A 24,483-nucleotide genomic window follows, 5' to 3' on the forward strand; every position below is an offset into this window, starting at 1 on the left:
CACCTCATCCAGAGCCAGAGATGAGCACAACCTCCAGAGCCGGAAATGAAAGCCTTTGCCTTTGTCTGTGTATTTGTGTCTCATGTTATTTCATTGTAAGAAGGCACTGAATAAACACCTGTGTGTTTATATGCTGTAATCTATTCTGAGACCCCTTGGGAAGGAGGAAGGAATATAAATAAATTATTATTATTATTATTATTATTATTATTATCCCAATTTTCTAACTCAAAGTGACTTACTGTATAAATTAAAACAGTGCTGTTTTTTTCAAAAAGTGTAAACTACAAAAGTTAAAAGAGAATTAAATAGATACAAATAAATGAAAACACCATTTAAACATATTACAATTGAAAACAATTAGATTCAGTCAATGCATATTAAAACAGCCAAAGTTGAAGCTCTGTTCAAGCAAAAAGGTTCACCATGTCAAGTGTAGTTATTCTACTTCTAATACTATTGTTGTGCATGGGTTTTTTTCCACAATACATCAACTGCAGCCTGCTAGAAGCTTATTTTTCTCTGTTTGAATTTCTTATAAGTCTTAAAGGGGCATGAGAAAAAAGCTGTGCAAAACAAAGACAGGATGCATGCATATGTGCCTTCAAGATATCTGTCAACTTGTGTCGGAGACAATGAATTTCATTGGATTTTCTAAGGCGAGGAATACTCAGAAGTGGTTTAGGCAGTTCCTTCCTTGGAAATATAGCCTACAATACCCAGAATACATCAGTAGTTTCCCATTCAAGTACTAACTCAAGCTGACTCAGTGTAGCTTTCACGATCAGGTAGAATAGGGTATCTTTAGGGCAGTGGTTCTCAACCTGTGGGCCCCTAGATGTTTTGGCCTTCAAATCCCAGAAATCTTAACAGCTGGTAAACTGGCCGGGATTTCTGGGAGTTGTAGGCCAAAACACCTGGGGACCCACAGGTTGAGAACCACTGCTTTAGGGTATTTTAGGCCAAGAAGAAAGATGGAATAAACCAAATACCTGGGCAACTAGAGCTAGTCTAATCTAGCCTCTTTACCAATAAGTCTGCTTCTTCCTATGTGTGTACTTGTATGACGGAGGATGTACTGGATGGCTCTTGTGGTCTCGTCCAACTTTATGATTCTGTGATTCTATGATTCCTGAAACCAGTGATGTCTTCCTTTTCTCTGCTCCCCAACCTATAAGCATCACCATACCTTCTAAAAAGCCAATCCTGTTGGAGTATAAAATCTTCACTTAGGGTATGTTGTGATGTGGATACAAGAAAGAGGAATGCTGTGTCCCTATCTAGAAGATATAGCTGACTACACAGGACTTCCTAGAGAGAGAAATAACTAAATCAAATCTGCAATAATCATAGAATTGTAGCATTGACCACAAGGGCCATCCAGTCCAAGCCCCTGTCATGCAGAAACCTCCAATCAAAGCCCTTTTGTCAGATAGTCATCTAGCTGATGCTTAAAATCCTCCAGAGAAAAAGACAGAAATCCGACTACTAATGTGGGGGATGGCTCTACTTTTATTTTTATTGCATCTTTTCCCCATGCATTTGCAATTAATAAAGCAATAGCTTGATAAGACCTGAGTGGATCAGTGCCTCCAGAATCTTACAAGGGAGGCTGCCTCTTGCACGTGAAGTGGACAAGTGAAACATATCTTTGCATATTCAACATTTCACTCCTATTGTTACGGTAACCTTGAAAGCTACCTGAAGGAGAAATTATATGGCAATTTAGGAATGACTGATGAACTGAATTCCAAGAGTGGTTTGTAATGGATTTTTCCTTGTATATTGTTATAACAGTATCTTCTTCCAGAAGTAATTAATTATACTTTAATCTATTAGGAGTCATTCAACAAACTACTGCTTTGCAATAATGTTTCACCCTCTGGGTCTTGCGCAAAAGATAGTTGCATCATAATCAGATTAGACTGAACAGCCCTTGACTTTGAACTACATAATTAATTTCAATTTCTTTTAAGTAGCCATTCTATTTTACTTAAAAGTCAAGACTCAGCAAAGAAATTGAGCATACGTTCAGAAGACTGACTTTCCCCAAAGTAACTCTGTTGCAAACTCACATTTTCTTTTTTAATTCCTCTTCACTCTCCCACAGATTAGCACTAGCTATATGATTAAGATCCAGCTACTTCCCAAAAAAACTGCATTCATTTGCTTGGAGGCGCATCATTTAACAAAAACATTAAATGTGTGGAGGCTGCTAGTACAGAACATCTCATAATGCCATAGAATGACAATCCAGTTCATTTCAAGCATCCATGCGTGCTACAGTTAGCCACCAATGGCATCTGGAGATTGAAAATAACTCCAGTACTAATAGCAAACAATGCAGGAGAGAAATTGTGGCATCTGCACTTTCAAATGAGTACAGTTTGATCCCATTTTAACTGCCATGGCTCAATGCTATGGGAAGCCTGGGAGTTCTAATTTGGTGAAGCACTATCCCACTTAGTAGTGAAGCTAAAGTATTTGTGAAGCTTCAACTCCTAGGATTCCATGGCATGGAGCTACGGCAGTCAAAGTGGTGTTGAGCTGCATTAATTCTGCAGTGCAGATTCACCTTGTCCATAGTGTAATCAAATGCTTTTGGACATTAACAAACTGTTACGAGGATGATATTCCAGTTACAAAACTCATAATTCATCAGCTCTAAGTGCTACTACCAGATTCATATTCACCAGGACAGAGGTGGCAGGAATGGGCTTCTTAAAGTTCTCCTCTCATTCCTTCCAGTGAGAGGGAAAATGGACTGGCAAAATATCATCCCCACAATAACCTTGTTGGTTTAATTTATTTTTTGCAGTTTTGAGGAAAAACAGCATACTTTGTTTTAGATATGTCAAATCTATTGTAGCAAGAAATGAAAGGCATCAAAAGAAATGTGTCTCTCTTACAAAATCGAAAAAGGAAAGTACTTCTGCTTTTAAGGTACAGAAAAAAAACTTAATTGTTTTAGATACGATGATCAATTATGCAGAGAGTGATGTTTAACTGCGCAATGGGATCTTAATTGCTTGATGCCCATTCTAATTCATTAGTCATCTTTTGCTTCCTCACACTTGCATATTAATATGTTTTATTTGAGTATGTACACTAAATTACATGTTGGGAAAGTGCCATTATCCAACATGTTTCTTCAGAATGGCATCCATTGAAACATTTCCAAAAATTTTCCTAAATTTTTTCTAATCAATGCACATAGTCAATGTTTCAAATCCCATTTTCTATTGGGAAGATAGAAATAAGAAATTGGTGCTCAAATGTATGCATCTACACACAAGGAGACACATACTTTTCAGGAGTTTTGTGGTCTAATAAAAATTATTTTGTTAGACTACAAATTCCACAAACAGCCCGGTGCACATATTTCAGAATACAAAGAAAACCTGATCATCATCATCCTGCTTTATATGTCTAGAACAGTGGTTCTTAACCTGTGGACCACGGGCCACCAGTGGGCCAAGAGGACAAAAATCTGGTCTGCGAGTCTCCTTCCTATTTATTTATTTTATTTTACTTTTTAATTTATTTCCACTCCTTCCATGCCGCCTGCCACTCCTTCCCTGTCACTGACCATAGCATATGTTCTATATCATAAACTAGAGCTGATGTGGTCTACCCAATGCAATTTTCTGAATCAAGACCCAAAACTGAATCTAAAAACTGATTTGTTACCCTTTTGGTACTAATGTTGGAAAGTGGCCCCTGGTTAAAAAGTCCTCGGTGAAATGGTTCCTGGTCAAGTGGTCCCTAATCATAAAAAGTTTGGAAACCACTGATGTAGAAAGATAACCAAAGTGGCTAACAATAAAAACAATACAATATATAAATTAAAATCTAGAAAACATTATAATAGCATTAAATATTGAAAGAGTCCCACTGTAGCTTCAAACTAGTACTATTCCTTTCAACTAACCTACTTATGGGGAGCCCCCGGTGGTGCAGTGGGTTAAACCACTGAGCTGCAAACTTGTTGACTGAAAGGTCACAGGTTTGAATCCAGGGAGCGGCGTGAGCTTCCACTGTCAGCCCCAGCTTCTGCCAAACTATCAGTTCGAAAACATGCAAATGTGAGTAAATCAGTAGGAACCACTCTGACGTGAAGGCAAAAGGGCTCTATGCAGTCATGCTGGCCACATGACCTTGGAGGTGTCTACAGGCAGTGCTGGCTCTTCCACTTAGAAATGAAGATGAGCACCAACCCCCAGAATCGGACACGACTGGACTTTATGTCAGGGGAAAACCTTTACCTTTAACCTACGTATGAGGGGTATTTTTCAGGGTCTCATATCTGCCTCCCCCCCCCCCTCTAAACATTATCATTGGTCTCTTATGATACGGTGACTGGTGGGATCAGCTTTGTTTACTGCAAATTTGCCTTCATTTCCTTGTTGAAGATTTACCATTTTAGACGGTTGCGGCAAAAATCTAAAGTGCTAGATATCTCACTGACATTTTTATAGAATATTTAACAACCTGACTCACCATATTGCAGATAGCTGTGTCCTTTGACTTGCATTCAGAGAGCTTAATACAAAGATAGACTGTCTAAGCAATTCATCATTTCTAGCATTTCTAAAAATGTAAAAGAACTGGCAGGCTAAAAAAGAGACAGACAAGGAAGACAGCAGTTCAAACCATGGAGGATACCAGAGGATGATGGCCAGGAAGTTAAAATAATAGAGTAATTATTTTTATTGCCCTCTGTGAGAGCACAGAAATGAGTTTAGGAGAGCCACAAAACTTATTGGGCACCCAGGACACGTTTTTTTCTTTGAATAAACCTCTAACAAAAGGCCTGCTTTGTTTTCTGATGCAGCTCAATTCCAAGAGACAGAGAATGAAGCTCTTTGCCATTGCAAGAACCAAGGCCGCCTGACATTTGCTTTGGCAAATTCTTTTCACTTCAGAAATTGCTCTGCTGCAGATACTTCTTAATAAAAAGCTTCAACATGCATTTGGGTGTTCAGCTCTTTGTTTAAACAAACTTACAAAGGAACTGTAAATACTGCTAATTTACAACATCAAATATTTTAGGAGTTAATTGGGAGCCATTATAGTCAACCCTAAGTCGTATGAATCATTTATAGAATGTAATCAAGCAAAAGGTTCTTCTTGAGTGTGTTTCTCCCTCTTTCTCCCTGCAGCTTGCAACCTCTGCAAGGCCCTGTAATTAAATTGCACCCCTGTTTTGGATGTTAGGATCTGGAGACCCCTGCATGCTTATTTAGGAAATCTGTATCTGAACTGGGAAAGATGGAGAGTCCCGTCACTAAACCACACCATGGATCAATTCACAAATCAAGCTGTCAAACCAAAGATCAATTCATCAAGGGTTGAGAAAAGTGTGTGCAGTCAATCAGGGAAAGATTTGACACACGGTGAAAGGGTGTTTAGAGGAGCCAGAAAAGTGGCCAGAGTGTGTGTGGCTACTAGCTGTAGAAAATGTAGTTTCAGATTTCCATTTCTGCTGTGCTGCGCAGTGTCTGGCTTTGCTTACATTCCTGTTGCTCTGCTTATTATTGTGAAGCCAAAATGCTGCATTTGGCTTCCTGGAAGAAATAAAAATTATCTAGATTTACCATGGCATTCATTAACTCCTTTCAGTTCTCAAATGGGCTATTTGAAGACATTTTGTTCAATACTTTTTCAAGAAGTTATTTTGATTTTTTTTTAAAATTGGGACATAATCCCCATGTGGTGTCTGTTTCCAAAAAGTACCAAATCGAATTAAATTGGGAAAAATTACTTATAGGTGGCAGTACATTACTGGCCTTGGAATTGAATATCAAGTACAGATCAAAACTATCAAGATGTATCAAAGCACTTCAGTACAGGGCTTGGAAAACTGCATTTTAAAGCAAAAGGATGTATTTCATCAGCATTCTTTTTCAATTCCTGCAAAAATTGTTCAGATGGATTTAATACCTTTTGGAAACAAGCTCCACATATATGCACATCATAAAATACCTTGGAGATGGGACCCAAAGCTAAAGATAAAACATAAACATAATCCACGGTGGCACAGCAGGTTAAATCACTAGCTGCAGGAAAAGCTGCTGACCGGAGGGTTAGCAGTTCGAAGTCACGAGTCGGGGTGAGCTCCCGACTGTGAGCCCTAGCTACTGCCAACCTAGCAGTTTGAAAGCATGCAATGTGAGTAGGGCAGTAGGTACCGCCTTAGTGAGAAGGTAAAAGGGACCCCAATGCATACATGCCGGCAACACAATTGGAGATGCCTATGGTCAACAGGCTCTTTAGCATGGAAAAATGGAACAAGGGCACCTCCCCATGGCCAGAGTTGAGCATTGCCTCCAGTTGCCGGAGCTGGAAAAGGGGGTAGTTACCTTGTCTGTGTATTGTATTGAATGTCATTGTTTTAAAAGGCCTTATATGTACTGTAATCCACTCTGAAGATGAACACCACCACCCCAGAGTCAAACACGACTAGACCTAATGTCAAAGGAAACCTTTACCTTTTTTAAAAAGCATGGGATTTGGAGCACGCCAGCAAGAAACGATTTATTGCAACATGGAGTTCATTAACTCACCCTTTTGATTCTGCAATCCCCAGAATCAAATTAAAAAGTATCGGAGAGGTCTAAATTAGGAGATCATGATGTAGGGCAATTCATTTTTAGAGATGAGAACCCACACCTCTTTTGGCATCACTAGGTTTTCCAACAAAACTCTATGCTCAACTTACACCAGAAGATTGTCATACTATTGCAATGTAGAACCTACAAATGCATAGAAAAATATTTTCTCTAGGAATCTCTAGGTCTTCCAGTGCAATTGTATGATCAGCTTATTCCAGAGCTAGACAGTCCATGAGAAAAACATATTAATAAAATCCTCAAGCAACCAAATTCACAAAAGTTAAATCCACCAATGTGGATGGACAACTGTACAACTGGGGTCCTCTCCTACAGGAAAGAGGCACCCACTATGAGGAACAGTTCCCCCATCTAAGATGCAGTCTACACTAGTTGATCCACTTCTGCTATTCTTGCATTGTTATCTCTTCCTGTCTTCTGAATTTTCTAAATTCCAGGAGGGGCTGGCGGCAGACTAGAAAGAATAGAGTTTCACACTGAGACCTTCAATTATCCACCAGTCTTCATAGGTTTCCAATATTGCTGGGGCTAATGTCAGCCTTGAGTTACAATTTCACTCCTGACAAAAAAGTCAAAATGTCATGAAATAGTAGATTTCTCTGTTATTATTGATCATGCAAATCTTACCTGGCATATACCTTAATGAACACAGGCTCTTAGTCAAAATATAGAAACTGCCAGGATCAATCCAATTAAAGACAAGCTTTAGCTCACAAATTATCTGGAAACTCTGCCTAAGACCCTGGAGAGTTGCTGCCAGTCAAGAGGAGACAGTATTGCTTCAGATAATAGGAACTGATATAAGACAACTTCCTTACGGCCTTGATATTCAAAGTTTTCCTGGCAGCTTGCTGCTGCTTCCTTTCATTATCTGCAACTCCAGTTCCAGGTTGTCTAACAGTTGTCATAAATAGAAGAAAGAGTATTGGTTCAAGTGTATAAAAGGCTGACCAAAGCTAGGCTAAGCTACAATATGTACATCTGAAGGGAAATGTCACTTACCTGAACATGTAATGGTGCACCATCTCAGCGAAAAGAGTAAAAACAAAGAGCAGATACATTGTGCCATATTTGAAAAGCCCAACAAAACAATATTAGCATCTTTAATTTCTATAAGAAATAAGCTTTTATAAAGTTAACAGCTCAAAATTGCCAATTTGAGACCAACACCTGACATTCTCAAGCTGCATTGGGGGAAAAAAAGAATTTCTCAGGTGCAATTATTGTGAGGCTTGTAACTAAATTCAGAGGATCTGAATGGTATGGGGCCAGGCTTTAACACAGCAGGTTGACCACCAGCTGATTGGCAGTAAATCTTACCAATCAAAAGGTTGACAGTTTGAAGCCTGGGTCAGAGTGAGCTCCTGGCCTTTATCCAGGCTTCTGTCTACCTAGCAGTTCAAAGACAAATGTGAGTAGATAAATAGGTTCCGCTTTAAAGCAGGGATATATTTAAGGCAGTCATAAGGAAATGCCAGAAAAATGTCAGCGATTTGATCAAGGAGTTTATAAACAAAGCTCTTCAGCAGAAAAGATTGAGCGACAGGAGCCCCCCCCCCCCCCCCAACATGGCCAGAACAGAACACAAGCCTCCAAGATGCCGAAGATGGGAAAGCCTATATATACCTCTATCTATGTACAGCTGTCTGTCTTGTCAGTGTATAACAGCATTGAATTTTAGCCGTATATGTGTGAGTCGCCTTTGGGGTGAGAAGAGTGGAATATAAATACTGTAAACAAACAAACAAACAAATAAATATGGTAGATGAAATAATTATCCCTGTTATTTTTTTAAAGGACCAAGCTCTGCAAACCCTGGCAGACCAATATCGCTGTGTATACATTCTAAGCAGAATACCATCTTACTTTACCACTTTCTTTCCCTCAAAAATGCTGCACAACTATAAATTAATCAAGACACCTTTTCTGTAAACTGTAAAGAAATAACAGAATTGCTGTTGCTGTGTCTAGTCAGAGTGGAATAATCCTGACTGCTGCAAACCATACAAGCACTTCTGTGGTTTGCATTCTTATACCTCTTTCTCTTTTGTTGGAGTAACATTACCAGGAAAAAAAACTCTGAAGCTTTTAAAACCTGCCTTCAAACAATAGCTATGCTCACTAACAGCTTGAAAGTTTTATATTAATTCAGTTATTTTCCTTCTTCAGCAAAAACTCTGCAGAGTCGTAGGTTTATATATGTCTGCATGTGTTACCTCAGTGATGGTCTGGTTCCAGTATTGGAGATCTCTCCGGTATTTTATGTAGAGAGAGGAACACTAGCTCAACAGGCATCTTATCTATTCATGTTCACTTTATACAGAACCGCAGAGCATCCCTATCCTAAAATGGAGCATTGCTTATCTCCGAGAAGCTCTCAAAAATATGTTTTGAAACAGTGCATCCCTGTCACCAAGATAATGTCCACCACTTCTCAGGCCCTCTCAAACAGCTGGTGTGATATACAGTATGTGATTGGAGTTGGAAGGCTTAGGGTTTTATTTCATGAACCTATGATTCCACTACATTCATGTATCCTTCATAGAGGATACATACTGGGTTGAGTATCTTTGATATTGCACTTCTCTTCATTAATACAATTGTGCCAATTCACCAGTTCCTGGTCCCACATATCTTTGTATCCCATATTACCAGACTGCCAGTTTCTTATTTTTTTTAATCATTATTTAGCCTAGGTATCTTAATTTAAAATATATCTGTACTGATGGCTGTTCAATCGAAAACAGATATAACAGGCCTCATGCCTTGCCCCATTTGCATCACTGAGAAAATTGCCCAGTGAGTTGGAGATGAGAAGTTGGATCTCCTAAACCCATTCCAACTCTTGAACCTCTATCGCACCCACTCTTTGGGGTTGGTATCCCATACGGAAAGACCTCCAAGGGCAGTGACTCTATGTTAGACATTTAAATGCTGATATATTTTGAGTGGCAATAGAGAGTTACTTTGCTTGTTCCTTTGACTGACGTCTTCACCTGCAATTTAGTTATTATTGTTATTATTATTATGATTATTTATTTATTTATTTTTATCCCGCTTTTCTCCCATGGGTGGGATTCAAAACAGCGTACAATGGTTAAAAACCACTGTAATTACATGACAAAAAAAGCACAGCATCATAAACCAAATAAAATGGATAAACAAATTGCACATAACATAAAACATATACATCAATCTTAATAAATGCAACACATACCATTGAAAATTCCCTGGGCCTCAGGCCACTGAGGTTATCCATAAAAACATTATTCTAAGATCCCAAAAGCTCTGCTTGGTTGTGAGCCAGCTAGGTTTTATCTGCCAACCTTAAATTAAGTTTGTCAGTTCTGCACCATTTTGGGTCAAGTGGCATATCTTGGAATCTAGTCTTATGCCAATTTCCTTTTTCTAATTATCTTACTTACTGTTCTTTACTGTGGTTGTTGTTTTCTTTTTCTTACTTTAAATATGAAATCTTTTTCCCACTCTTAGTCATTATCACAGCTTATTAAATATCCTGGTTTATCTGGCATATATAACTTTTATGCACTATGCCTTGGAACAGCAAGGATTTCCTCCTCCTCAAATATCTCATGTTGTTATTATCTGAATAGTGAAGTTATCAACAATAACTGATCTATGCCTTCTGCACAGGTTAATTTGACTATTATATGGATTCATATAAGTTCTTGATGTGTCTGGAAAGTAACACTGAACTAAATCAAGTCAGACACTGCTGCATTAGATGGATCCATCTTTTGTTCCTTGTACTGCCCCTGCAATATTAGGTTATGTTTTAGTGATTGTAGCCCAATCTACATCTGTCCTAAGAGAACATTATCTTCCTTTAATAATCTGAAAAATAGAGTGTCACAGCCAGAGAACAACCATGAACAAAATGTGCTCAAGCAATCCATTGGACTTCTTAGGTAAGATGCCATTGCCTGACTAACAAAAGCAAAAGGAACTGTCCATCGCTCCCCTACTCCCCACTAAAAAAAGACTCAATGTATCAGGAGAAATTTCTCCCTGCCCTTCCATTAGACATTGACTAAAAAGCAGCAAGTCTTTTTAAGAGAATAATTCCTGATCCAGAAAGATCAAAGACATTGCCAACAGCTTTCCAGACCCCGAACTTCCACTCTCAGAAGTTAATTGTTTAGAAAAGGAGTGGTAATTTTTGTGGCTTCATTGTCAGTGGAGTATTGAGTCCAATCTAGGTTTTGGTTTAAAGGAGCTATTCAGATTGTTATCAGACCACAGCCATGATATCTACCCCCCTCCCTCCCAGAAAAAAGATTTATAGTTTATTAAGAGATTACACGAAAATATTTGATTTTTTTTTCTTTTTATTAAAAACCATTTCCAGAGGTCTGGAATTGCAAATTTCTGAAGCTTTAGAGTAGGGGTCCTCAAACGATGGTCCGAGGGCCGAATACCACCCTCCAAGGTCATTTACCCGGCCCTCGCTCAGGGTCAACTTAAGTCAGAAATGACTTGAAAGCACATAACAACAACAACAATCCTATCTCATCAGCCAAAAGCAGGCCCACACTTCCCTTTAAAATACTAATAAGTTTATATTTGTTAAAATTGTTCTTCAATTATTGTATTGTTTTTAAGTGTCTTTTGCATTACAATTAAGATGTGTGCAGTGTGCATAGGAATTCATTCTTTTTTTTTTTCAAATTATAATCCGGTTTGAGGGACTGTGACCAGGCCCTCTGTTTAAAAAGTTTAAGGACCCCTGGTTTAGAGGTTTGGGAGCAGATCTAGCAGCAGCTGTACCCTGCAAACTATCAATTCTAAACTCTTTAATAAATTGTATCAATTTGGTGAGTTTGTGTAACTTGTATCTTTTATATACTGTGTATTGTATCAGTACACTGCCCAGTTCTCAGTGGAAGTGACAAATCAACGCTGGGATGGAAACTAATTCAAAGCTGGAATGAAAACTAATTTAATCATTATACAATGAAAAAGCATATATATGTTGCAACTGGTTCCCTTTTGTTTGGAAAATTATATACCCAGTGGCATGTGTCATTTTTCATGATCATTTCCATATTGATTTTACTTTAAAATCTCACTGAAAACTGACTTTTGGTAGAAGTGCATCTGATTACTCTGTGGCAAAGGCTTTCTAAAGAGTTCAAGAGCATATAGCTAATCATTTAAAGTGTCCAGCTGCTTGCCCTCCTGCTCTGATCCCACATACAATCTCTCTAACTGCCATTATGTAGAATAAGGCTAACGTTATTAACTCGGTAGCAGTAGTTAAGCAGAGTTGGCCAGCAGCGTGTTAATAACAGGCCTATGAAGTACAAAATTCTTTTTTGAATAGACCTATAAAAAAGAAAGAAGGGGAACGCAGGAGGGAAAATTAAAGCATGATTCCACTTTTATTTCATATTTTTTGTCAGCAGTCCAATCTCCCGCAATGCTCTTAGTCCTGCAACAGTAGTGAATAGAAATCTTAATATAATAAAAGCTCAGGAAAGGGCAAGTTGCACCAGGAGAGTCTGAACATTATAGCTAACAGCCAATGACTCCTTTGTGGTTTTAAATGCTATTTGGCTCACTAATGGCAGGGTTTAAATGAGCAATGTCAGACTTCAGCAGTACTAACCACTCAGCTATGTCACAACTTTTACTACCTTAATTTTGTTCTTCATCCCCCATTTGGAGTAGCAATCTTATGTTCAGGGCAGTTACCGCATAGCAGTGCCCATTCAGAATTAAATCAAAGCTCCCCCATGCCTTGACGAATTTTGTTATGTCTCTGGTCAGTTGGATTTCTAGAATATTCTGCTCCTAAAAACACTATACATAATTAAACATGTGCAAATAAAAACTCATAGCAGAAGAAACAGGTCCTTTTTGGTGCCCAACAGGCATTGGTATAAAGACACCATTCTCAGTGCTAACTTTAATTTATTTGTATAGCCAACCCACAGCAATTAAAGCAGGGAACGATGGCTTAGGGAAGCATTCTTAATGTTTCTATGAATATAAAAGATGGGTGCTTATGTTTCTAGGAAAATAATAGATGGCTGCTTAGTGAACCAAGGGATTGTGTTCAGATTTTGTTTATGTTTGGAAAATGATCTTGTTCAACTCATAAAGATATTTGCACTGCAACGACTTGTAGAGCTGATTGTCAGCCAAGGACACACTGGTTTATTTTAGCAGTAGACAGAGACCTAAATCCACTTTTCCTTGCCACTTCCAACATCAGATCAGGTTGTTGTGACAGAACTCCAAGTGCTACGCAGTAGAAGAGGCAGGAAGCCTCCCACTGGAAGGAAAGCTTACTCATCAATTTTGAAGTGCCACAAGCCTTTAGTATCTGCTGGGATTGGGTTCCAAGAGCCTCCATGGATGCCAAAATCCATAGATGCTCAATGGTGCAGCAACATTGCCAACTACAGCAGTAAATAAGAGAAGAGATACATACAATGGTGCAGTAAAATGGCATCCTTTATATAAAATGGTGAACGTCTCAAATCAGGGCCGGAGAGAGGATGAGGATCTGTGAAATGGTGAGAGGCTTGAGCAGAGTATACCTGCACGTCAGTAGTGGGTTAAACCCTTGTGCCGGCAGGACTGAAAACCGACAGGTCACATGTTCGAATCCAGGGAGAGCGTGGATAAGCTCCCTCTCTCAGCTCCAGCTCCCCTAGTGGGGACATGAGAGAAGCCTCCCACAATGATGGTAACACATCAAAAAAACATCCTGGCGTCCCCTGGACAACATCCTTGCAGATGGCCAATTCTCTCACACCAGAAGCGATTTGCATTTTCTCAAGTCACTACTGACACAAAAATAGTATAATGCTTGGTGCATAAAAAAAAAATCAAAGCTTACTTTTTAAAAAATTATGAATATTTCCAAACTATAGTTAGTGGAATCCATGGATGCCAAACCAACAGATACCGAAGGCTGATAGAAGCTTAAATAATATATGTTGCATTCTCAACTGGGTGGTGCAACGGCTAGGTCTAAAACCATTTGGTAGGGTGTCTAAAATTATCTACTGTCTCTTGCCTTTCCTTCCATGTGCATCCTTCATCATCTTCAAAAGTGCACTGATATCTTGAAATATTGCTGCAATGGCACAAAAGCAAGTGCACTTCTCTCTGTAGCAGCGTTCTAGGAAGGCTGCAGTGGCAGCATCAATATGAGGAATGGGACAAAACACTAACCTTCAGAAATGCCAACCACTGCCATCATCCTCATGTATGAAAGTTGTGCTGGCATTCAAGAATCCTCTGACAGTCCAAGTTAATAGAAGAGATCCTCTCCGACTTTCACAATCTCATCAATCAAAACCTTCAAAATGCTGGTGCAGCAACATTGCCAACTACAGCAGTAAATAAGAGAAGAGGTAGGAAATGGCCAGATTGCCGCACTAGAAAAAGGAACCAAGACTTAGCTTTATGCCAATCTGAGAGTACAAAATCTGTTGTACCAGCGTGTCCATTTCATTTGGGGTGAAAGTCAGGCTCATTTTACTAGGCTTAGCTGTTTGTTTGTTTGTTATACAAGGCGGAAATCCATCTTTATTTCTGCTCTTGCCTTGCATACTTTTTGAGTTATAGGTTTTAAAAGACAGATTTACCACATCATCCATCCTTGCTCCAATGCAGTGTTTTAAAACATATATTCTTTGAAATAATTACTTTACTCCATTTTTTCTCATTCATACTAAAGTTCTGCTTTTTTTCCTTTTTTTTTTTTTTTTTTTGTCGTGTCAGGAGCGACTTGAGAAACTGCAGTTCACTTCTGATGTGAGAGAATTGGCCATCTGCAAACATGTTGCCCAGGGGATGCCTGGATGAATTGATGTTTTTATCATCCTTGTGGGAGGCTTCTCTCATGTCCCCGCATGAGGAGCTGTAGCTGATAGAGGGAGCTCATCCACGCTCTCCCCGGATTCAAACCTGAGATCTGTCGGTCTTTTTTACTATGAGTACTCTGTATTACTGCTACTATGTTGTAGTGTAAAATGGAAATAGATTGATTTGGAGAGGAGGGCATAAACAATAATTTGTCAGGCAGAGGACACCTTCAATGTGTATCTCATTGACTTCATGCAGCCTTTGAAAAGGGTTTAGCTGAAGCCTTGGGCTTCTTTATAACTCTCCAAGTCTCTAGTACACCCCACTTTTTTGCTCAGTCCCCTCAACAAACATTGAAGATACTTTAAAATGAAGGTGTGGACTGTTTGAGTCGATTTCCCTATCTCAAAGTACCCAAATGCCCACCCTAAAATAGGCAAAATATAAGTGGCAATATTAAAATATTTATTACTGTTTCCAAAATGATGTAGCTAGCTGCACTCTCCAGAGCAAAGAATGAGCCCAAATAAACTGATATAATCTCACAGTCCCTGGAATAGATCTATACCTCTTTTACCAATGCATAACATGATAAACATCTGTGGATTCCTCCCAGTTCTTTCAAGTGCAGCAAAGAATGAAAATTAGATATCTTCACAATAAGAGGATGGAATTGGTAATTAATAGCAAGCATGTACTGTCATAAGCCATCACAGTCTGTAGCAAGTTTAATCTTGAATCAGCAATTAAGAGCCATTAGCTTTACAAAAGACATTCTCCTAAAGGAATAGAAAGATGCTATGACTTTCCCCCCCTGATCTTTTTAATTTTGATGAAAGCAAGAGACTGCATTTTTTAAAATTCTAAATGAAGACATGCCACAATCCCTTAATTTGCCTTTAAGTGAATCTAGAAGTGGAATCTCCATTCCTATCAATAAAAGTCCTAGCTATTTTATATCATAGCTATTTTGCAAGATATTTCATCTCTGCCTTTAAAAGTGGATCCATCCCTTCTATTGATAAGACCACCAAACTTTCTGTCTTTGACAAACTTTTATCAGCAAGGGCAAGATCAAGAATGATTGACTGACATTTTTTATAGAATAGAACAACACCTACTTTAAAAGCTCTGTATGCACAGAATAAGCCAAGGAGGATCCAATGTCTAAATCACATTATGTAAGGGCTGATAATTTCATAAAGCATAATTTATTGTACATGTCAGTTTGATTCAATAATGAGAGAATCAAGAAGTTTACTTTTTGCACATTGCAAATTGGCCAAGGAAAGAAGTTTCCCATTACTGAAGTATGTTCAACTTAAACAAAGTGGTGCGGTGGCGCAGTGGAGGAGTCAAGGTGGTGCTGCCCCTCCATTGTGTTGCTTAACTGCTGACCTGAAGATTAGCAGTTCAAATCCATGGGATGGGATGAGCTCCCATTGTTAGCCCTAGCTCCTGCCAACTTAGCAGTTCGAAAACATGCAAATGTGAGTAGATCAATAGGTACCACTTTGGCAGGAAAAGGCAAAAGACGCTCCAAGCAGTCATGCCAGCCACACAACCATGAGGTGTCTATGGAAGCAGGCTCTTTGGCTTGAAATTGAGAAAGAGCATCTCTCCCAGAACTGGAGATGAGCACTGCCTTCAGAGCCGGAAATGAAAGGAGAAGCCTTTGCCTTTGTCCGTGTATTTGTGTCTCATTGTATGTCTTTGTAATCAAGGCATTGAATATTTATTCTGTTTCTATACTGTAGTCCACTCTGAGTCTCCTCAGGGAGAAGAGTGGAATATAAAGTGTTGTTGTAGTCGTATTATTATTATTATTATTATTATTATTATTAAAACAATTTCTCATCTTTTAGTTTATTGCTTTTCTCTTTCAGTTTCTTGTATTAAAAAGGAAACTAATTCAGATTTCTTAACATCAATTTTTCTTTTAAATTCTACTGAGCTAGATTATTCTTAAGTTTCTATTTAAAATGTAGCCGAAGAGTTCAAGTTGCTAAAATTTCCTGAAGAATCATTAATTGTAGCTGACACTGAGCACAATTATCTTAGTATTTCTTTAGCCTTTGAAGACTGGTGAATTGATGTTGTTAACTTGTGTCATCTGTTGAAATCGTACACTTGAACTTGAACCTGAATATTGAGATGTACTACTTTCTATGGATTTCTTGTTCAGTTCCACCATGAAACTGTAAAGCTCTGGCAGACCAAAATGTACTATGCAGTTTGAAAGTTTGGAAACCATATATGCTTTTGAGGCTGCTGTCTTGAAGCTGGAATTATTCTTGCAGCACATGGATTCCTTTATACTTTCCCCCTCAAAGACACACACACCTCTGGGGACATACTTCTCATGGCTTAATTTCTAGCTCCATTTGTGAACTTATCTGGTTTTCAAATCTTTTTTCATATACTTGTGCAACATATTTCATTAATTACACAATCCTACTTTCACAATTTTATCTCTTTTTTGGTGAGGCAGGGTCCATTGCTGCCCCTCGTGTTGAGAGGAGGCAGATAGTTCAGGCTGCTTCTACATAGCCACATAATCCGGATCAGAATGTGGATTAAAGGAATTCAGTTGCACTCCAGAGAGTCTCCACACTCACCATGAAAAGCCTCATGTGGTCTCCTCATGCCGAATCAATCCAACAGAATGACTTTTTTTCTTATTCCATTGGGAGAAATGGGCTGAACTGTAGCAGATCATCAGATGAGAATCAGCAATGGAGTTTACCTTCCAACACAAAAACAAAAAGGGGAAAGCGATTTATTCTGGGGAGGAAAAGAAAAAGTGTTTGTTTACCTTACTGAGAGTGCCACATCTGGTTTCTTTACCTAAATTTTTCAGAGATTGCACTGTTTACACAAGTACTGGACAAGTTCCTCGCAAATTTCTGCTCTGCAGCATCCATACACTGATAAGCTGCAGCACATTATCTTACAGATTTCAGATTTTCTCAACACGTTTTCCATATGGATGTGCATTGCAGAACGCATTGGGGGAGTATGCACTCTAGCCACATCCCCATATTCCCCTTATAATCCACATTATTCTAGATTCTACAGCTAGAGTAGATGGGGCTTCACTCAGCACTGGGTTGCCTCACATTTCTGCCATGGTATCCTTTTTTGAGTTTCTTGTATTTTCTTACCATTAAGACCACAACTATATTGTAGAATTAATGCAGTTTAGGACATTAAACCTTCAAAACCTACAATCATTTTCTTTTTAAAAAACATAACATTTAAAAACAATTCCCAGTCCTTCACAACCCCCTCCGGGGACTTCTCTGTAATCATTATGGACAACTGAATCCATTCCAGCTATTCTGAACATTTTCAATATCTACACTTCCATCAAAGGAAACTTTGCCTTTTTCCAATTTTGTACTTCACTGTGACAAGAAGAACAGGAACCAATAAATCACTGCTGTGACTTACACTGACTGCTCCCATTTTGCACCGACTGCTAAAACAATCCCTTCTACTTCCATTATCATGGTAGGCATGGCTTGTCTTCAGCTGGCAAAAAGATGAGCCCAAGAGGAAATTGTAGTTCTTCAATTTTAAGATGCACTTTCCCCTTATTTTTTATTGTATCAGAAGTGACTTGAGAAACTGCAAGTTGCTTTTGGTGTGAGAGAATTGGCCATCTGCAGAAATGTTGCCCAGGGGACATCCGGATGTTTTACCATCCTGAGGGAGGCTTCTTTCATGCCCCCACATGGGAAGCTGGAACTGACAGACAGGAGATCACCCTGTTTTGCGGATTTGCCGACCTTCAGGTCAGCAGTTCAGCTGGAACAAGGGTTTAACCCATAGCGCCACTGCGACTGCTTACTTTTTTCCTCAACAAAAATATCTTTAAAATGAGATACTTCTTATGTATTTGTAATTATGTATTATGTAATTGTGGTGGTGGTGGTACTGAAATTAGGGTGCATCTCACAATCGATGGCATCTTACATTGGAAGAAATATGGTAGTACTTTGTTCATTTCTAAATCAAGTTCTTCCAAACAAAGAAGATAAAACATCATTTTTACTTCTTCCACAAGAAACAGGGCTTTCAGCTTCAAAGTGCCAGAACACTGAAAGAATCTTTGTCAAAAGTTTCATGAGGTTCTGGTTTTCTTATCCTTTCAAAGACAGGTTCAAATATTATATTTCCCATTCTACTTTCATACTGAAATTATTTGTAATCGTTTATATCTGTTATGTGTTGCTTTTTCAGTTGGTTCATAATTTGTAAAGGCTTTAGAATTATTACAAAACGATTTTGATTAAATAACAATAACTAAATCAATGGTGGGTCGGTGAAATGGCAATAAATACGATTTTATTCAGCACAAACTTTTTGCCACATTTTTTCATACAAAAGATATTAAACCAACATATTCATTTGGTTTACAAACCGCAACACACTCTACATGAGGTTGCCTTTGAAGACTGTTTGGAAGCTTCAAGTGGTCCAACCGGGCAGCAGCCAGATTGCTCACCAGAGAGGCATACAGGGAGCATACAACCCTCTGGCACCACTGGCTGCCAATCTGCTACCGAGCACAATTCAAAGTGCTAGCTTTAGCCTATAAAGCCCTAAATGATTCCGGCCCTGCTTACCTGTCCGAACACAACTCCCTCTATGAACTATCTCAGAGGTTAAGATCTTCTGGGGAGGCCCTGCTCTTGGTCCCGCTTCGCAGATGTGGTTGGTGGGGATGAGAGACAGGCCTTCTCAGTGTGACCCCTCTGCTCTGGAACTTCCACCCCAGTGAAATCAGGTCAGCACCCTCCCTCTTGGCCTTCAGAAAGAAAGTGAAGGCATGGCTATGGGACCAAGCCTTTGGTCAGTAAAGTAATGCAGTATTAGAAATGGATATGGAATACATGCACTTGACAATTGGAATGGCTCCAGAATATGATTTTGGATTGCATTTTAATTCTAAGACATTTTAATTCTATGCTTTGAATGTAATTTTTAATTTTAATTGGTTGTTTGTTTTATATAGCACTGAATTGTTGCCTATCTGTAAGGCCGCCCTGAGTCCTCTTCGGAGTGAGAAGGACGGGGTATAAATATGGTAAATAAATAATGGATACAAACCTAAGCCCAAAAATATTTCCACAATGACAGCCAATCAGTCCTTAGCTGTAAGCACAAAACTACATGTTCATGTACCACATTAAGGAATGCTTTCAGTGGCACACAAAACTACTTCACCATGCTTAGTGGAATATTTGTGTAAAACTTACACCATCAGCGAAAGCAATCAAAGTAACATACATTGCTGATAAAACCTGCTGTTTCTAATTGCATTACTCTTCACCCTTACATCCTTGAGCATGCCTGTTGCTTTGAAACATTAATGAGGTTGCCATGTAGCACAACTTAGATCTGCTCTCGCTCCCCTTCCTCTCCCTTCTATTGTAGGGTTTCTCAAAGTTTGCTCTGACAATTCCACTTTAGCCTGAAGGCACACTCTGTGCGCATCAACAGGCACTCCAATTAGCAGTCACAATCTCCATCCTCCCCCCTCCCCACCTTATGTGTGCACGCATATTGCATGCACATCCATGCAGACCTCTTTTCTGAGTTTGCAAGGCAAACGCTTTTCCTTAATTCATGGGCACCATATTCCAAACTGATTTCTTATTTTTGTGACTTGATCAGACAGCATCACCTTTTCACCTAGTTCTCCTTCACCAATATACATGAGAAGGACGATTGTATAGGAGCTGCTACATAAATCACACAAACACACACACACACACACACACACAGGTTTTCATGAGATATCTTGTGTCCTCATACGTTTTGTTATTACAATTTATGTATATGTCCATATTCATAATTATCTTCCAAGGGGTTGGGTTAATCTTCCTGTTTGCTCGTGAAACTGAATGACTGTGTCATAAAATGATGCATGTATAAAAATGGGGTGTCACCAACATGAAATGTGGAATGAGGATGGTATTCTGATTCCCAATGCATAGCGGTTTTGTTGGAAACAATAATGAATAATAATACACTTTATTTATATTTCTCTTTATCTCCCCGTAGGGACTCAGAGCACATTACAGTATATATAAGGCAAACATTCAATGCCTTTTTACACAAACGACATACAATATACAGATAAGGTAAAGATCTTCCCCTTTTCCCATTTTTGGCATCTGGTGGCAATGCTCAACTTCCAGCCATGGGAAGGTGCTATTGTTCTATTTTCCATTCCGAAGGAGCCTGCTGTCCGTAGACATCTTCAATCTTTATGCCGGCATGTCTGCATAGGGCCCATTTTACCTTCCTGCCAAGGCAGTACCATTTGATCCACTCATGTTGCATGCTTTCAAACTGCTAGGTTGGCAGGAGCTAGGGCTGACAGTCAAGAGGTCACCCCGACTTGTGGCTTTGAACTGTTAACCCTCCAGTCTGCAACCTTTCCTGCAGCTAGTGGCTTTAACTGCTGTGCTACTGTAAGAAATGTGATGAGGTATAAAGTATCCTGTAATTATGGAACAGTGCTTAGAGGGAAATTTCTCTCCTCGAAGCCCAGGTTATGGCTCTAGCCATTTTTTAAAGATATAAATCTGATGCCAAGCATGTCCCACAACTAGTAGATGCATCGATATTCTGGCAATGGGGTGTGAATAGTTGTGGGGATGTAGGCACTGGGGCAGAGCAAAATGAGGGCCTTGCTCCCTGTAAGGAATTTTTCCTTATCAAATTTCACTTCAATTCCCAAACGCCAGCACTTCAGTAACTCAACGCATCAGTTCAATATTTGAAAGTGCAATGTTGACATCCAAAGAAAAGGGTAAGATAAAGTTACCAAGGAAATGAGAATACAAGGTGAATCTATACTGTAGAAGTAATGAAATTTGACACAACTTTTAACTGCAATGGCTCAATGCCATGGAATCAGTTTGGGCAGAGCATTGAGCCATGTCCGTTAAAGTAGTGTCAAACTGCATTAGATTCATAGAGTTGGAAGAGACCTCGTGGGCCATCCAGTCCAACCTCCTGCCAAGAAGCAGGAACATAGCATTCAAAGAACTCCAGATAGATGGCCATCCAGACTCTGTCTGAAAGCCTCCAAAGAAGGAACCTCCACCACATTCTGAGGCAGAGAGTTAACATCTCTCACCATCAGGAAGTTCTTCCTAATGTTCAGGTGGAATCTCCTTTCCTGTAGTTTGAAGCCATTGTTCCGTGTCCTAGTCTCCAGGGCAGCAAAAATCAAGCTTGCTCCCTCCTCCCTATGACTTTCCATCAGATATTTATATATGGCCATCATGTCTCCTCTTCTGCAGGATAAACATGCTCAGTGCTTTAAGTTGCTCCACATAATACTAGAGTGTAGCTATACCCACAGCAAATGTCAGCTCTCTTTTTCCATGTCTCATTCTGCTATGCTAGAAATGTGGGAACTGATGGAAATATAATATGGAAATAAAATTCTTATGAAGGGTGATGTCTCTATTTTTCTTCATGTCTGCAGCCACATTCCTGTTTGGTTTTAAGATCTTTCCATTTACCAATGAAGCTGTAGGATTCAAAACACTACCTATTCCAACTTAAAAATGGGTTATATATATTTCCTTTGACTTATATGAAATAGGAAGTCTAGGAGAGAGAGAGAAAAGAAAGGAAAAAGGAAAATAGCCCTACCCCACTTCCCAGCAGGGTTCTGAATTAACTATAACATGCTGGTATGAAGTATCTCATTTTTAAAATATTAAACATTAGCATACTTTTAGAGATAGAACATAAGCAGAAACACCGGCTTTCGTAGCAGTGGGAATATGAAGATCAGAGAAAGGAGGGAAAAGCCTCCTCTCTTGCATTTTCAAATATAAGGAATTGGTAAATGTAATGAGGTAAAACGAAAATAAGTGTTCCTTGCAACACAGCAAAGCTTCACATGGTAATACATTCTACCGATTTAAAATTCTCTGTGATTTGCTACCATAACTATTGATGGTGTGAAAATCAAAATATTAGGGAATAACCTTGAAATCAGAGCTTAGGAACATTACTGAAAAAGCTAACAGGTTCACAGATTATTGTTTGTAAAACTATAACTCATTATTGATTTCTTGAAATAATACTAGCATCATTCACATTGATCTCTCTATCAAGTTCTTCTCTTAAATTTTATAAATAAAAATAACAAAAAACCGAGAATGAGCAACTTAGAAGTCCCTGAACAGACTCAGAATTGGAGTGGGCAGATCAAAAGACAACCTGACAAAATGGCACTACCTAGAAGAATCCTCCACCTTGTGTGACTGTGGAGCAGAACAAAAAAGTCAGTACCTGTATGCTTGCCCACAATGCCCTGCCTCATGTACAGAGGAAGAATTGTTTAAAGTTACAGACTATGCGGTTCCAGTTGCCCGCTTTTCATCTAAAATTATTTAGTTGCTTGTGCTTTCTCTATTTTATCAGTTTTATATTTATTTATGCAATGCTTTTGAATGAAATAAAGTCTAACGCCCTAATGGTTTTGTTCCATTTGCATAGAAGGGGAGGGCTTCTGGTGTTCCAGATCGAGATGGGCTGCAGCTCCCATGATTCCTCACTATTAGTTAGGTTGCTGAGGGTTGATAGAAGTTGCACTCCACAAACATCTGGACAAGAACTGGTTGCCTTCCCTTTCACTAGCACAATTTTTTACCAATTGCAGAAGCTGTGTTTTCATTCATGCACACATGTCAGCTGCAATACTTTGGCTTGTTATGCACAAACCATCTGACAAGTTGTGTCCAAACCCCATTGTACGATACACTATAATTTTGTTGGCTCAATATTATTTAAGCTACTTGCACTGTCTGTGCTACTGAGATTAGCAGAAGATCACCATTTATTGTTCTTTATCCTCTGTCAAGGCAGTGACAACCAAGCAGGCCATTTGATGTTGCTACCAGCATTCCTCTCCACTGACTATATTTATGGCTGCTGAGAACTGCAGTTCAACAGCATCTGCCAGGCCATATAATTTTCACCGGGGCTCTGTCATAATGCTGGATATACAATGCTGCATTCAGTTTGAATCTATAACTAGTAAAAACACGGGAAGTGAGAATTAATGGACATTTTTTGATTAGGCCAAGATGCAGGCATTTGGTTGCCAGGGCATAATTCCATCTGGAGTGCATGCCCTCTGATAAATGCTGCGGAATAAAGTCAATTGCCTCCATAGAAAAATTTGACCATAAAAGTATTCTTGCTGACCTTTCTACTTCATGGGATCACTTTTCCAGAACATTTACCTTGGCATCTTGATGCTTAACAAGCAAGGAAGGGGGAATTGTACTTTTGGTGCTCACAGCTGCAAAGAGATGCCTTTTGGGATTATGGACATATTGTGGCTGAGCTCTAGTGAACTCTCTGTCTTCGATTAAGTCCTGTGAACACTTGACTTCAATGATCCAGGAGATCAAATCAGGAGATGACTACATCCATATTTTTTAAAAGTTCTGCAAAGTACTTCTCACAAACATCACATGATTTTATTTATTTATTTATTTATTTCCTGCATTTATTAACCGCCGCTCTCAGCCCTAGGGCGACTCGTGGCGGTGTACAGCACATAAAAGACAATTTACAATAAGCCAAGACAACAAAACTAACATATTACTAATACACAACATCTAATTATACTAAAATAATCCGCTCCGTCTTATCATGGAATCATAATCAAACTCGTAGTCGTAATCCATTCCGGTTGTCATTTCCAGTAACATAGCACTCAGTTGAATGCCATCTCGAAAAGCCATGTCTTCAGGCCCTTACGAAAGGCCATAAGGGAGGGCGCCTGTCTGATGTCAGCAGGGAGGGAGTTCCACAGCCGGGGGGCCACCACCGAGAAGGCCCTCTCTCTCGTCCCCGCCAAACGTGCCTGTGAGATCGAGAGAAGGGCCTCCCCAGATGATCTCAAGGTCCTCGTGGGCTCATAGGCCGAGATGCGGTCCGCAAGGTACTTTGGGCCGGAACC

This window comes from Anolis sagrei, chromosome 4 (assembly GCF_037176765.1).
Source record: "Anolis sagrei isolate rAnoSag1 chromosome 4, rAnoSag1.mat, whole genome shotgun sequence".
In the NCBI taxonomy this organism is placed as follows: domain Eukaryota; kingdom Metazoa; phylum Chordata; class Lepidosauria; order Squamata; family Dactyloidae; genus Anolis; species Anolis sagrei.